This window comes from Acomys minous (assembly GCF_964271855.1).
Source record: "Acomys minous genome assembly, chromosome: 13".
NCBI classification, from domain to species: domain Eukaryota; kingdom Metazoa; phylum Chordata; class Mammalia; order Rodentia; family Muridae; genus Acomys; species Acomys minous.
Window position 1 is genome coordinate 102652431 of NC_140495.1, and position 17401 is coordinate 102669831.

Below are 17401 nucleotides of genomic sequence, written 5' to 3' on the forward strand. Positions count from 1 at the left end.
ACTTGAGTCCCAGGTTAGTTTGTCAGCTCTGGGTCCCTGGCAGAGACAGGTTCTATGGTGTCACAAAAGAATAAATATGGGATAGAAAAAAAAAGCCAGAAAGGGGCTACCAGGAAGAAACTGGGTGACCCTGAGTCAGGATCCTTGTAATGTGTTTATGGGAGAAAAAACATGAATAGTCAAATTTTCTTTCTTTCTTTCTTTCTTTCCTAATGATTTGACATTAAGTGTGCTATAGTATTACTAAATATATTTCAGTCAGGGAAAAAATCATAGGCATGAAAGGATGAAAAATGTTCTCTCTCTCATTCCTCTGTTCTTCTCTCTCTCTCTCTCTCTCTCTCTCTCTCTCTCTCTCTCTCTCTCTCTTCCTCTCTCTGTCCCTTCCCTTTCTCAAAGAGAAATGTCAAGGCCTAGTACACACCAATTTCATGGTAACCTCACAGACTTTCTTTACCAGAGCACAATATAAATAATTTAATCTATTTGTCTTTGTTGGGATTATTTATTAAACCTGTGTAATTAAAGATGACCATGAGATTTTGTACAAAGGCACATATGTGGAAATTTGGAAATGTTTATTTGTGAACAAAAATTACCCAGTATCAGATTGTGTGAATATAACTGAGTCGCACAACCTCCCAGGTTTGGGGTTGTATATATGAGAGCAGAGATTCAATTAAAGACACAGTCAAGATTTTTAGTTCAATATTATCATGTCCATAATTATTTCCCTTAGGGTTGTATATACACAAGGAAAATATACAAATGCATTACAAATATTTTTAAGTATGGATGTGATGTGTAAGGAAGCTGCTCCTCAGAAACAATTGAGGAAGAGAAATTGCATTAAATCAAGTGCATAGAAGGCAAGTTTGTTTATGTTGCCACATAACACTAATTCATTGCTATTTTACGTACTACAAAATGAATACTGTCTTAGCTACTATTCTATTGCTGTGGAGAAATACCAGGACGAAAGCAACTCTTATGAAAGAAAGCATTTGACTGGGGGCTTGCTTACAGTTTTAGAGAGTTAGTGCATGATCTACGGCATGTGGACAGCCATGGTGCTGGAGCAGTAGCTGAGAGCTTTACATCCTGATCAGCAGGCAGCAGGCAAAGAATGAGATATGAGGCCTGGCATGGGCTTCTGAAACCTCAAAGCCCAACCCCAGCGACACATTTTCTCCAACATGCCCACCCCTCGTAATCCTTCTAATCCTTTTCAGACGCTCCCTGGTAAATAAGCTCTCAAATGTGTCAGCCAATGGGGCCCGTCTCATTCAAACCACCACAAATATTGGCTGCCCAAGTTCTTATAAGTTGTAAACTTCTGGAGTAGGGAGATGAGATCAAAGCCATCAACTTTCAGATGCAAAGAGAATTCCTGGGGTTGTGAATAAATTAGAGAGATTGTACATAAAACGAGTCCAGTGTATCTGAAATTTACTAGATGAGAAGATGGTGAGTGTTTTTACCACAAACATACAATGACCCCATGGAATGATGGATGTATTAATCAGACTCATCATGGGAATCATTTCAAATTATCATGTTGTATACCTTAAATATATACAATTTCTATTTCAAGTTATAGCTAAACAGGGGGAAAGGAATTTTTACCTAATTGACACAAACGCATGCTGAAATCAAGAATTTTGTATAGTGATCTAATCGTGTAACATTTCTAATTGCTTATCTACCTTTGTCACAGAGCAAACTTTTATAAAAGGAAACTCAGTACAATTCTGTGCTTCATTCAGGGCTCAGGCAAGATAGGCATGGGCAAAGACAGCCACAGCCAGCAGGAGGACGGCACTGACGTTCACCACGTTTCTCCACAGGGGCTTCTCAGATGTGTCTGAGAACTTTTCCCTCAGGGCTTCCTTCTCTTCTTTGCTCAGCTTGGGCCCTGTATCCTGCAAACCACAGAATAAGCTGCACACCCTCTTGAGACATCCGTGGGATTGCTCAGCAGCATCTGGAACAGGAAAAAGCATCAATAAACCCATCACCTCAGACAGGAAATAGAAATCACTGTTGGTGCTGTGCAAATGCTGTGAGCAATGTCACAACCACTTACAAGTACGATGGGAATGTAGAGGGACAATACGGTTAAATTGATTATTTGATGTAGAAAAACCGTGCATGGTACGTTTCCATTAAGCAAAGTTTTTTTTTTAATAGCAAACATTAGAATAGTGGCATTAACATGTCATAATAAGGTGGTTTTTGGTTTTGTTTTTTGATATTTCAATAATATGACATGTTTATTTAAGATAAAATTACAAGCATTTTTGCACACCTGGCAATAATTATGCTTTGAATTCTTTATCTTTTAGAAACATTTTCATGGAAACAGAACTACATCACTCTCCTTCCTCCTCTTCCTCCCTCCAGCCCCAGCTGACCTCCCTCCATCCCCTCCTACCCCCTCCCCAATTCTCAAGCTGATAGCAGATGGACTTACGGCCACCAACAGGACGCAGTCGTGCTCAGCACTGTAAACCTGGCTAGGCTCCTGGTGATGGCAACGTCATCAGACCTCAGAGAGGAACTTACCATCACCACTTCACTAGACCAAGGCCATGCCATACTGTGTCCTAAGCTTTATCTTTACGATCACAGATAACCATGGCCACCACCCCTCATCAGAGAGGCTTCTCTTTATAGCAAATGGAGACCATCACAGAAAAGCCACAACCAGACACATCACAGGCTCAACCCCAGTGGATCCGTCTACATCGCAGCCCCTGCATCTGTGGCTCAGGGAGCATCATGGGAGAGAGGGGAAGGGGTTATGGGAGCCAGAGGAGGCTTCTGTGAAACACTCTTTCCTAGAAATGGCTTCATAAACAAGACTGGAAAATGGCAGTATTAGTGGACATGTGAGCATGGGAGGAGGAGATTTTTGAGGGCTCCTGCCCACTAGATAAAGAAATATTGGCAGCTCCTGATGTGGGAGAAGGAGGATTAGCTCCGCCCAGGGATGACCTACTCACTGGTCATCCCTGAAGCCATACACACAAATAACAAAAACAGATTCGGGAAGCTTTGTGTGTGCCTGTGCGCACATGCGTGTGTGCACATGCATAGACATGTATACATGTAACAATAATAAGCACAGGGATTTTTAATAACAGATGAAGAGACATCAACAGCCTCATGTAAACATGCTAGTGAGACGAAGAAACCATGAGAAGAAAGACAGATGGCTCAGAAAACTCACTCAGCAAGGAAATATTTAAAGTGTTTCAAAATGCCAGCCCTCATCTATCATTGATAAATGTGTATGGCTTTATAAGACTTGTGTTGGAAATTTTGTGTGGAAGCAGGAGCTATTATACTTTGTTGCAAAGAAACTTAACTCCCAGTTATGGGGATTTGGAGAATACAGCAAAATTATATAGGCACTCGCCTTTCACCCTGAAAGTGAGTCTTCTTCAAGTGGTATAATAGGTCACATACAAAATGTTTAGGGCAACATTCTTAAATGGAGGATTGGAAAAATTGAAACATACTTCTAAACACATGCCTATGAAGTATTATAATAAAAGTAACGCAAAACAGAAATAAATGGTCATGAAGTGAATACAAAGCAAATCTGTGAAATGCAAGAAAAGTATTAAAAACAGTGGTGTAAAGCACATGAGCTTTGGTTTTTGAAAAAGGCTGAAATTAGGAGCTAAAATTAAATTTCCTACCCAACACCTAAACTACGTTAGAAACTATGTCAAATAAAAGAAATCTAAACACGACAAGTGGAAGCATGAGCAGAGGAGGGAAGGTCGTGAAAGACGAGGGATATCAATGAGGAGAGCCAAGCCTGAACGTGAGCTCACTGCTAAGACAGAGTAGCTTGGTCTTTCCCAGGACTTAGCAGCAATCTGCCTGCCTGGAGTAGAAGACTAAGTAGGGAGAACAGTGAGGAATAAGAGTGGACAGCAGATTGTGTCCAACACCCAGGCATGATCAATCGCGACTGATTTGTTGAGCACAATATGTAATTAGAGATGGGGCCGTCTGTAATTAATTGCTATTTTGGCAGCTGGCACTCAGTTTCATGAGCAGATGATGGATGGATGGACAGACAGACTGGAGATGAGTAACTGAATCTCATATTCAATGATCCCTAGCCCTGGATATAGAGAATGTGTATTTGAAATTTTTAGTTTTAGCTGGGCACAGTGGCACATGCCTGTGATGCCAGCACTCAGGGAGAAAGAGGCAGGCGGATCTCTGTGAGTTCAAGTCCAGACTGGTCTACAAAGTGCATCCAAGGCAGTCATGGCTAAACAGAGACACCCTGTCTCAAAAAATAAATAAACCATCCAAAAATTTTAACTTTATAGAGATAGATAGATAGGTAGGTAGGTAGGTAGGTAGACAGACAGATAGATACATTTAAATCCCAGAAGCGGATTTTGGGGGTTTGAAGAACAAACATAAGTCTTTTCTCTCTCTCTCTCTCTCTGTGTAGCCTTGGTTGGTCCTGGACTCGCTTTGTAGACCAGGCTGGCCTCGAACTCACAGTGATCTGCCTGCCCCTTCTTCCTGAGTGCTGGGATTAAAGGCGTGCGCCACCATGCCTAGCACTCTTCCTTCCTTTCTTTTATTCAGTGTTATTTTGTGTGCATAGGTGACTTATCTGAATGTATGGCTTATAAATCTGCTGCCTGCAATGGCCAGAAGATGGCAACAAATCCCCTGGTGTTATGAGTGATTGTGAGCCACCATGTCCGGACTGGGAATTGAACCTGGGTGTTCTGGAAGAGCAGCCAGTGCTCATAACCACTGAGCCATCTCTCAGGCCCCTCAAAAATAACTCGTAAAAGGCACATTCTATACCTTCTTTAGGCGCATTATTAGCTTCTTCTTGAGTTTCCTCCTCTGCATCTAGGTCAATCCGTTCTTCTGTGTTGTTCCAGAGACTCCAGCACAGGCGGTATAGCTAACCAGAGACAACACACGCATTCATTAGTGATGGGGAGACGTTTAGTATGATCCCATGATGCCTTGTTTAATGTATGGTTTTAAAAACCACTCTTCCAGGTCAATTTAGGCTAAAAGGAAAGGTCTCCTACAAACTTATTCACCAGAACACAGCAGCCATCTTGTTACTCCTCAAGTATTCATTCCCAACTCGAAGTAGGAGTCTGGGTTTGTGACCACAGGAAAGGCGGCCATGCAGCCATCCTACACCGGCCCTCGGCTGCACACACTCTCCTATCAAGCACTTGCTAGTGCTGCGTCCTGATTACTTCCATTTGGTCCTATAGTTACTTTTATTCTTTAAAATAGTTTATTAGTTGGGCATAGAGGTTCACGTCCTTAATCCCAGCGATTGGAAGGCAGAGGCAGATGGGTTTCTGTGAGTTTGAAGACATTGCATGGTCTATGTAGTGAATTTCAGGACACCCAGGGCTATACATAGAGAGAGAGACAAAAGCAAATATTTTATCTCAGTCTGCTTCTGGATCCATCATGGTTACACAGTAGTTCTGCTTGATTTGCACCTTTCTTAAGTCACCTGCAAACTTCCACATTGTATTTTCCAGTATTTTTTGGACCCACCCCTTTGTCCAAGTCTTCTCTGTATTCCATCAGCATAATTTTAAGTGGTGATTTAGGTACCAAACACACAGCTGAGTAAACCCATAGCCACCCCGATCCATCTTTTCTTGGTCAATCCCCTTGAGTCTAGTTATGAGCATTCTGTTGTGGGTGTTCAGGTTGCTGTTCTCGCTCCCTGTGCTTTACTCCTATGGTGGCAACAGAATGGTACCTTTAGTTTAGCAACCACAAGGCTAACACTGAGGTCACTAATCACAGATTGGGAGGAGGATAAACAGGACACCTTACGGATGAATAAACCAAGCTGCAGACTCACCAGCAACCGTGTAAAGAGCAGTGGTAGCCAAGAGGATGAAGACCGCCAGGTTGATGTCTAATCCTAAGGCCAATTGGATGAATATGGCTCCAGAAAATATGCTGGACTAAAAAAAGCAACAGTCGGGATAAGAAAGAGACGTTATCTCAGACATCTGCTTTTTTGTGCTCCAACAACTACATGTCCTTTCCTGATAGCCCTGTGTTATTCCTTTGAGATGCCACTCAGATGTCCTACAACAATATCCAGGCAAACCATCAACCCACTGTCCCTCTCTCCTCTGTACACTGAGTAGGTGCTCAGACAAGACATGGACATACTCAATTAAGACACAGATGTCAATAAGCCTTTCTGTATTTTGAGGCTTTGAGGGGCTCAGTAGTTGCTTATAGAAAGTCTCTTGAGCAGAGGTCTTCAAAGAAGATGTTCCTAACACTGGCATGCTATCAGTGAAAACTTTAGGACTGTAAGATGTTGGGGGTCTCCTTCAGAACAATCACGAGGGAGAATTTGTTTCTCTGCTATGGAAATATTTTAACGTCAAGGATGTGTTTGATCCTAGACTCCTTGAAAGAATTCACAGCTACACTTCTGTACTGTTCCTCAACTGCCCACGATGCAGGTGTTGCTCTTATGATCATTTTGAAGCCAAGGAAACTGAGGCTCACAATATTTCGCATATGTCATCCAGACAGACAGTCGCCAGCTGTGGATTTGAACCCGTGTGATGTTCCTTCAAACCCCAAACTATTAGACACTTTGCTATACTGCTGATGTGATATTTAAGACAGTGCTGTTTTGAACCTTTAGGAATTACTACATTAAATAGAGTAATTTTATATCAAACCAACAAGAAAAAGATAATAATCATAGGAGAGAAAAATGCAAGACATGGGAACAAATTGACTTCAGTACTAATAATGATAGAAAGATCTGGAAAGGAGAGAGAGATGGTGACCTTTATGTAGGATCTGGGATTTAGACAGTCCCACCTTGCCAACATATATTAGCTGGGAAGCAATGAACCAAATTTGAAGGTATAGATAAGGCTAGTGAAAATTCCCTCTAACTTGTGACTGAGGGTGCACCATCTTCAGTTCTGAACAAAGTCAGAATAGCCTAAATAAATTCTCAAATCAAATCACCAAACTCACTTTGACAATAGGGCTCTCGGTGAGGAAAAGGGATAAATTGTAAATAAAATAATCAACACTGCATTTAACCATGCACAGCAGTCTTGTATATAGAAGAGAAACTTGCAAGAAATCTTGAATTGGGGTTTCTTTTAATGATGTTGTTGAGGTAATTATAAAAACATTTTGATGTATTATAAAAATGGGCAAATGATGGCTTAGATTGCCAGGCTTCTCAATTATGAACAGAAGAAATATACACACACATACGAAGCTGGTGAAAGCAAAACACTCTTCAGAAATTTACTGTCATTAAGAGTATTAGTGTGACTCCTGGGTTAGAATGCCGGTGACATGCTTCCTCTATATGATTAAAAAAAAAAAAAAAAAAAAGAAGAGTCAGGATAAAAAAGAACAGACTCAGGGCTGGAGAAATGGCTCAGTGATTAAGAGCACTGATTGTTCTTCCAAAGGTCCTGAGTTCAATTCCCAGCAACCACATGGTGGCTCACAATTATCTCTAATGAGATCTGGTGCCCTCTTCTGATGTACAGGCAAAACACTGTATATATAATAAATAAATACACCTAAGACAAAACAACAACAACAACAGCAACACACACAAAACAGAAACAGACTCTTCCAAAACAGGACAGGAAAGGAAAAAGAAAAAAGAAAAAGAAAAAAAAAAAAAAACCCAGAGAGAGAGTGGTAGGATAGTGGAAAACAGAGCATCAAGCCATACAGAGTTTACTTCTCCCCAGGAGGGGAAAGAGGAGCAAAAGCCAAATCCAAAAGGGAAGGGAAGCAGCAGGCCTGGTGGGAGGACGGGGGAGTGGGAGGAAGTGGGGGAGGGGGGTGGGGGGAAGATGGCACTAGTGCCGTCAGGGCAAGCCCCAGCTCTCTTGGTGACTCCTGTCATAGGGTGTGTCAATGCAGAGCGGAATTCTGTCACTTCTCTTGACTAAAAGGAGTGTGGCCATGTGCTACCTGCAGAGGGAGCCTATTGGTGAATATTGAGCAACCCTCAAGGCCTGAGAACAGGGAAGAGCAATCGATCAGAGAGCATCGATTCAACCTGCCTCAGTCCCAAATAAGAAGTGACCATGGGATACAGCTGTGAAGAGCAAGCAGGCCTGCCTCCGACACGCCCCGAGCCGGAAGCAGCAAGAGACTCAGCTCAGGCAATGATCTGAACCAAGAGCGCCACATCCCTGGTTACCAGATGCAGACCCATCAGCTGATTATAATTTCGGAATATGATAACACTGCTATGAGGTCAAATCACTCTACGGGAATTCTCTTTTGCCCCTCAGTGGATCCCTCAGCAGAAACCGTACAGACCATAATATCACGTGAAGATCATTTTAAGTCACAAAAGGAATAAAAAAGGATAAGCCTGTACAGTAAAGGTATTCTTCACAAGTGAGTGAGAAATAAAGACTTTCCAGAATAACAAAAACCGAAGAACTTCATCACCTACTGTCTAGATTTAATATAAATGCTTAAAGAAATGTTGCGTTGGACATGCCTGGTGTCGCATGCCCTTTAATCACAGCAGAGGAAAGAAAGAAGGAAAGAAAGAAAGAAAGAAAGAAAGAAAGAAAGAAAGAAAGAAAGAAAGAAAGAAAGAAAGGTTACATTTAGAATTGAAAAGATAGTAAATACCATTATAAAAACACAACGTGTTGAAAACATGTCTCTTTACTTTGATTTTCATTTTCTGCTTGGAGGATTATTTTGGTTTATTTTATTCTGAGAGAGAGAGAGAGAGAGAGAGAGAGAGAGAGAGAGAGAGGGAGAGTGGGAGTGAAAGAGTGTTGGAGGACCCTGCTGTATGAGGTTGCAGTCCTCCCAGTCCAGCTAGCCTTTCTGACCTCCCTCTCCCCAACAGGGCCTCCTACTCCCTGCCTGACCTCATCTGCAGAGTGTCTTTAGGCACAGATGCCCTAACCGTATCTGGGATGTGGCCTTTGGCGCAGTTCCCTGCTAGCTCTCCCCTTCCTGCATTTATAGGATAATTAAGTACTGTGCTCCATACTGTGCTGCCAAATGCAAATTAAAGCTTCCCCAGAATCCCTAGCCTAAACCAATTATGTGCACCTATCCTGGGAACCCCCACTGCCTCCTCAACCTTTGTTCATCCAGAATAAAGTTGAGCTATCTTAAAGATGTGGTTCCCCGAGGTCAATCCATGGAACTTGCAGGCCATGCAAATGCCCTGTTTCTTGCCTCTGTTCCCTTGTTCCTGAGGACTGATGGCCAGTGACCTCAGGAACGAGGGAGAGCCACAAGAGAGCATAAATGTGGTAGCTAGAGAGGTGGGATCCTTCCCACCTCCAGTTCTTCATTGAAGATCTCCGTACTCTGTTTTCCTCAGAGCACAAACCCTGTGCCTTGGACATAAGTCAGCCCGCAGTACACTAACTGCAGAATCTCTTGAGAGATGGAAGAGCCTCCCAGTTCTCACTGGCTGCAGTTCCAGGAGTAGCCAGCAGAGGGCGCAGCTACAGGAGGAAGGAGAGCTGCTAAGTACAAGAAGATGGGGAAAGTACAAGGAAATGGGGGAGATGATGAAAATATATTGTATTTTTAAAAATTAAATAAGGACTGGAGAGATGTCTCAGTGGTTAAGAGCACCACCTGCTCTTCCTAAGGTCCTGAGTTCAATTCCCAAAACCACATGGTGGCTCACAACCATCTGTAATGTGATCTGATGCCCTCTTCTGGCCTACAGGTGTACATGCAGTCAGAACACTGCAGACATAATAATAAATATTTCAATAAAATAAATTAAAATTTAAATCAAATAAAAATTTAAAGACCCAATAGTAGAGTAGATTCGCCAAGCAGAGGGAGAAGGGGAAACAAAACTTAACCAACACACAAAGCCACCAAACCATGGAGATGAACAACAGAGGAAAAGGGGATGAAACAGTACAGAAAACAGGCAGGAAAAAAAAAGGACAGTATAACAGGAATATGCTGATGCTTATCAATAGTAATCGAGAGAGATTTCTAGATCCAGCTGGTGAATGAGAAGCTGTCTCGTGTGATATCATGAGTGAGAACTCACCAGTTACTGAACGATAAACTCTATTTCCAAACAGAGAGGGGAGCCTCAGCAATCAAGAAAGAGGTGAACAAACATGAAAACAGGAAAGGGAAAGAGTGAGCAGAAGAAACGAGGAAGAAAAAGAGAAAGGAGGAAGAGGAGGGGGAGGGAGGAAAGAAGATGAAAAAGACGAGGAGCAGGAGGAAGAAGAAGAAAAGGACTACGAGGAGGAAATAGAACGAGGAGGAGGAGCGGCTGCCGCCGCCGCCACCGCCACAACATCCTCAGCCGTCACCCGTGGCTCCGGTTGTTGCCAATGTTTAATCCTCAGAGAAAGGCACCATGGTTAACCTGGTGAAGAAAGAGTGACAGCCCTTGCTTCTGTGAAAGCTCAGATGCCCCACACGTCTTCCAGAGAGTTGGGGCATTTGGTATGACAGTCGTTTCCCCTGCGTGACACATCAACACTGACCATTAAATGAACTTTTTTTTTTTTAACTCTCCATATGCCAAGGGTTAGTTTGAGAGAGCTATGCGATAGCTACTCTGGGACCGTCACGGGTTCAGGCAGCCTAGGGGCACAGTCTCTGCGCTGGAGAGGACCACACACAGCCTAACTGCGGCGATGGAGACAAGAAGAGACTTAGAAGCTCGGGTGGCAGGAGGCTCAGGTTATGAGAGCATGGTTGCTGCTTTTCCTGCCATCCGAGATGAGCAATACTTCCTAATCACACAGAGATGGGCAGCCTCTGGTCTACAGTGATCTGACTCCTTGGGCTGTGCGGCTTCTAGGACCCATGGTCGGCCACAGGTACATCTGAGACCTCAGACGCTCAGGAGAACAGTCCTCATCATCTCCCTGGGCTCCGCCCATGCACGGGGTTTCTGCTAGGTGGAGTCTGAAAGCAGCCAAGCTGAGTATTCATCGAAGATCGCGGCACTCTGTTTTCCTCAGAGCACAAACCCTTGCCTTGGACATAAGTCACCCCGTGGTATACAAACTGCAGAATCTCTTGAGTGATGGAAGAAAGTGCATTCCCACGGGTGCAATGCCAGGAGTCTCCAGCAGAGGGCGCTGCTACATGAGCAAGAAAAGCTCTGTGGGAGGAAAAAAAAAAGAAAACCCAGGGGGAGAGATAAGGTACTTTTGCCACAATTGATTGCTCTCTTCATGCCTGTTTGTTTCGTTTTGTGATGTGCTGGGTTTCATCTGGGATGTCTGATTTGATCCCAGGTTTGGAGCTATCCCTGTGGACTCAGCACACATACACACACATATATATGCACATACATATACACACTTGTCTATACGCACATATATATGCATATATCACATATATATGCAAATACATATATACACACTTGTCTATACATATACATATATATGCATACATCGCACACACACACATATATGCCCACACACACTTATCTATACACATATAATATGTGCGTACACACACACTATAAATAAGCTTATAAAGTAGTAGTATCCTTACGGCTTCTCCAAACATCCTTAGCGTTGTTTACCCCCTCAGTCCTCTCCCTCTCCCCCACATTTGCCTCCCCGCTGAGGTCCCTTGCTCCTTTTCCCTCTTTGTCCTTTCATTGTACCTGTGTCCCACTGTCCCCTTCTCTAGAGCGCTTTCCCACCCACCCCTTGCCCAGTGCTCCCTTTCTTCTTTCCTGGCTTCTTCAGGTTACTTCAAGCTACAGAATCAACGCTGGAGCTTTGGATCCCAGGCTTGGAGAGATGGCCAGGCAGACACGAATGCCTGCTACTCTTGCAGACGGCCTGGGTTTGTTTCCAGCATCTACATGGTGGTGCACAAATGCCTGTAACTCCAGGTCTAAGGGTTCTGATGTCCCTGCTAAACTCCATAGGCCCCTGCGTGGTGAGGTGCACTGGTGTGCATGCACACACACACACACACACACACACACACACACACACAATCTTTTTATGTAAGACTCAGATCTAAGATTTACAAATAATACAGCATGTGCAGCATTTGTCTTTCGAGGTCTGAGTTACTTTCCTCAGTGTATATTCCATTTCCATCAATTTACCCACAAACGTCATGATGTCAGTTTTCTTTACAGAATGAATAGAATCCCATTGTGCCTGTGCAGGGTGTTTCCGCTGTGCACTCACAGTCTGTCGTTGTACACGTAGGCTGCTTCCACTCCCTAGCTTTTGTGAGTAGAGTGCGACAAGCACAGCCACACAAGCATCTCTGTGGCAGAAACCTCAGCCTTACACAGTTGGCTTATTAGGTATTTCACTACGCTAACAAAAAAGCTGACAAATATACAACACAAATACCCATCAGTAGATAAGTTGATTAACAAAATATGACATGTGCATGGGATATTATTCAGCTTTGAAAACAAATGTAGTCCTGACACATGCCAAAATAGGGGGGAATCTTGAAAACATTTTTCTATCCTAAGGCAGACCCCAAAGGGAAAATATTACATATTCTATCTGGCAAATACTTCATTACAGAAGAGTTATGACAACTTTTAATTAAATTAGCCATATTTGAGTGTAAAAAATGTGGCAGTGAAATTCTTGGCTTTTGATATGAGAGTTTAACTTTTTAAATACAAATATAACATGTGGATAATTAGATTCTATGGTATGAAATTAGCTTACAATGTATATATCTAGATTTATATTGCAAGCATTTTCTAAGGTTCATTGCTCAGGTTCACCTTAGTGTGTCTTTCAATACTGAATTGGTTCCTTAAAAAGAAGTGTACACTTTAAATTACATTTTATAAATTCAAATTCATATAGTAGTTTGGACTGGCATCTGTGGTCTTTCATAGTACATAAAACATTGGTCCAAATCCAAGAGGAGGGACCATGGGCATGGAATGCATATGTGAGGCAAATGTTCCTCAGGCGGGTCATTGCAGAGGGCTGAGTTTCTGGTCTAGGCCTAGTGCTTCTACCTGGGGAGGTGCAGCCCGAGGGACATGGGGATGGATAGGGTTGGCTGCCTGATTCTTGGATCTATTGAGAGAAGGGCTCAAGTGTGGACAGTAGGATTTTGTGGAGTGGGTGAAGCTGGTAGTGGAATGCTCCATACCTGACAGGAGCATGACAAAGGGGACACAGGAAGCCGGGCTCTGGGCATGTTCTCCTTAGTCAGGTCACAAGATCATCATTACATTTTTCTGAGAGTGATCCAGTATATAAGTTTGGTGCTAAATATTTACTTATAGGTCATGCGATGGAAGAGAGAAAATAGCCCGGTGCCATCTTTCTTTGGAGGAAAGCTCTTCCGGAAGACCTTGAGTATTGCAGAGGTAGAGTCCTGGCAGGTGATATTGCTGAAAACCCTTTATGGGCAGAGGTGATGGCTTTGAGTCATTGTGGGAGCCTTCACACCTTAGCTCCTCCCCTCTATTAGTAATGGCTCCAGCCTCCCAGTCCAGGGTAGGATGACATGTATGCTACCTTGAGTTTGTGGATGATATTTCTTCTATCCTGAATATGTTGGCGTTTATCAGGGAGGAGATCGATACAAAACTGTTAGTCAACATCCCGGGCCACTGGGTCACTTCTGCACTCGGTATCTTGCTCTTTTTATGGTCTCCTGAGCCATGATCACTCCCCGAAATTCTAAAACTCTGAACCTCATAGATGTAGCTTATTATCTAATTGCAAAACAACATGTTCCAAAGTGTTTGGCACTCGTGCTTACTTTACTGAGCAATTATATGATCCAAAGCCATGCCTGAAAATGGCATACACACTTAGCTTTCAGCGCGCATGCTTTGTACCTATCAGTACAGAGAAGTCAGAGTTAAAGTTAACTTCTAGTCTTCTGACCTCACTCACTGGTAGCATCACAACATTTCCCCCTTGGCTGTCAAGTCGTGTTCATGTTAACAGAGCTGGAAGACAGCCTTCACCCCAGGCCGCGTTCTTCTAACAGAAATTAGCTCCTCTCTGAAAGTCTCCAGATCCAGCCAGTGTGTGACACGTAGACCGCGACTGAGTCTCAAGAGATGCCTGATGAAAGGGCTGACTTAACAGAAAGGCTCACAGAGATTTTGCCCCAGTGTATCCCTAGGGTCACGCATCCCTCTAGACATGGTGGGTGTGCTTACTAACCATCAGGCAATATGCTGAGCTGGCCCTGCCACTCACCTGGGACAGGAGAGCTGTCCCTGCCCCTCACTGGCTACCACACTCCTCATTGGTTGCAGCACTCTGGAGAGTTGGCCCTGCTTCTTGTCTGACATTCAGTGGTGTGGCATTGGAGAGATGTCCCTTGGCCTCTGTCCTCTGTGACAGGCAGGTGGTCTGGCCCTGAGGGCATGAGGCTGGGAGAACTTGCACCACCATTCACTGACTACAGCACTTGAAGAGTGGCCCTGCCCCTTTCTGGGACAGCACGGTAGAGCTGACTCTGGTGTGTGTGTTGGAGGGGTGAGCCAGTCCTGAGGTCAAGAACACAAGAGAGCTATCCCTGCCTACAATCTAGCATGTGTGTGAAAGAATGCTTCCCTTGCCGCTCCCTCACCATTTGTGGCAGGGTGGTGAGCTGGTCCAGAGAGCAGCAGTGCTGGACCCTACCCCTTGCTGGTTGCAGCATCTGAAGAGTAGGCCTGGTACCTATCCTGGGCAGCACAGTAGAGCTGGCCCTAGTGATGTGGGTGTGGGAAAGCTGGTGGGCTGGCCAACTCAGCTTCCAGCCATGGCCAGATCCAGAGCTCTGAGTTGTCCCACCCCAACATCTACCGCATCTATAAACTGCTGGAGCATGTGAAGGGCCTAATAATCATGGTAATTTAACTACAACCAATTGGTGCCTGAATAAGTTCGGGTATCCATAACCTTTAAAAATCATATTTTGTCATAGTTTGACAGGGGGGAATAGCTCCCAGAGAGAGTCCATCGGCCAGAGCATTTCACAGACACTGTACCTGGCTGCCTGTGGGCTCAAGTCTCACAGAGCAAAGATGGCTATGTAAGATGGCCTGATCTCAGCCATCATAACAGTAACATTGTTAGCTAAGCAATGTAAGAGTCCAGGTGGCCTGGGCTTAGCCATCATAACAATAGCGTTGTTAGCTGAGCAAAGCAAGTTAAGAATTGCAGGCCGATAACAAGGGCAAACAAAGCAACAGTAAATTGAGAATTCTCCACTAGCCTCCATCTCAACCCTGCCCTCGGAATTTACTGCCCCCCACCTCACCCTACTTGTAATTTACTACCTCAGACCCTCATTCACCTAAAAGGTCACCTATTGTTAGCCTATCACTTGTTAACTAACCACTGTGTGCTGAGTTCTGCTTCTATAAAAGGTATTTAAGCTCTCAGCTTTTGCAGGTCAAGGTCTTCCATCTCAGAGCTTGGTGGACCCCAGCACGTCGGCTCAATAAAATTCCTTTGCCTTTGCATTGACTCTGGACTCTGACTCTCAATTGGGCTTCCAGGAATAGACTCTGACCATCTGAGTCTAACAGCTACAGACACATGGCCAGTTGGAGAGGCGGAACTGGGAGGCTGGCAGTCTTCTAAACTGGCTTAGGGAATGGAGTTACCTTCTTAAAAATAAAAATAATAAAATAAAAACTGCTATGGTCCCTCTCCAAGGAGCCATGGCAAAAGGCTCCTGGATCTTTTTGGGCTTTGTTTTTGTGTTTTTGAAATTGTTTGCAATGGGGTTAGTCTTAGGTACACTTCTCCATACTCTCTCTCTTAAAACGTTCAGGGAGAAAGGCAGAGAGCTGAGAGGTGTGAGACTAAGTTACTAGCCACAAAAAGGAAAGAAGGAACCAAATTCTCCTCCATAAAGTTGATAGCAATAGCAGCTGGAATTCAAAGCTCCTTAGCTGCAAGGTGTTTATCAGGGCTTTCTGGAAAAGGTCCACAAGAAAGAGATAGCAATAATTAAATTCCAAAGAATGGTGGGTAGGGATTCATTAATGGAAGTCTAAATTGGCACAACTGACCCAAGACTTAGAATTTTCTTGTTTCCCTGCTTGATTTCTGCTTGAGATTTCCAGAGATTTTGATTGAACTGAGATGAAATAGTTGAACGGGGTAGTGGTAGCACCAGCTGAACTCTTGAGTTCCAACCTGGTCTCCACAGGGAGTGACCCCCGCTGATAAGCTGAGTTACTTGCAGAGACAGCCTGACAAAAATGTTCCTTAAATTTACTGTATAAGTTCCTTTTGCTTAATAATGTATTATATGTTCTTACTGAACTAAAGATGGACGCACATCAGTCTTAGGTTTGTGTAAAGAAAAGTGATGTAACTGCTCTAAAAAAGGCCAGCCAATCTCCTTAAAAGTGGGACGTCCACGAGCAATATGGTGCTAAAGGGTAAATTGGCCTAAGAAATATATTTTGTTGGTCAAAGTAGGGACCAAGGTTGGGCGAGGAGACACACATGCAAGATGAATGCCTCCCAGGTTGAGAAGGGGTGAGACAGAAAAAAACACCCACAACAAATGTGAAAAGTCAGGTACAAGATACCTACAATACACATAAACCCTAAAACGAAATGGTAGTTTATTTCATGTTTATTTAAAACTTAATGCCTTTTCCTTTGCTCAGGGCAACTGGCTTGTTTCTAAAACGGGAAGCATTCTCTCGGGGGAAACAGGTAGCGGCCTGACCTATACATCCGGTGCCATAGAGCCTAGAGAAGGACATTTACAACTATACACACTTGTTTTGATTTCAATATGATGATAATTGTATGTTCATTGTTAATGGTGATGTTATATTTTGTCTTTGAAAGAGGTCAAAGTGAAGCAAGCCTGGATAAAAGAGAGACCGCTAACTTAAGTCTGTCTATGTTTACATAAATACAAACTGCAAAACAGATAGTTAACTTATATTGATAATCCCACTCCATGGGAATAGCTCTGAGGCTGGCTGAGGCATGAATGTCTATGCATAGCCAAAGCTTCCTGTTGGTTACAGAAAACCCATGATATATTATGGGATGCCATTCTTCATATGGCATAAATGAAGATTTACAGATGTCTTTCTTTTGCTCATACAAAGAGCAGAAAACTAGCCTTAATTGTTCTGTGCATCCTGCACACCTAATATATTCATAGTTTTAGGACTGTATGATGCTTGTGAGAAATTATATGTTTTCAGATGAATAGAACTGGACACTGATGCTGGATCAGACCTGACAGGATTCATTCCTCCAGCATGCTGAGATGCTGGCATCCTGCAGCCTTCATGTTCCAGTCCCAAGTGCTTTGGTTGCTGCTCTTCATCAGAAAAAGACAGCTTCAAAGACAGCTCCTGATCCAAAGTGGTCCAGCATTTCAGACT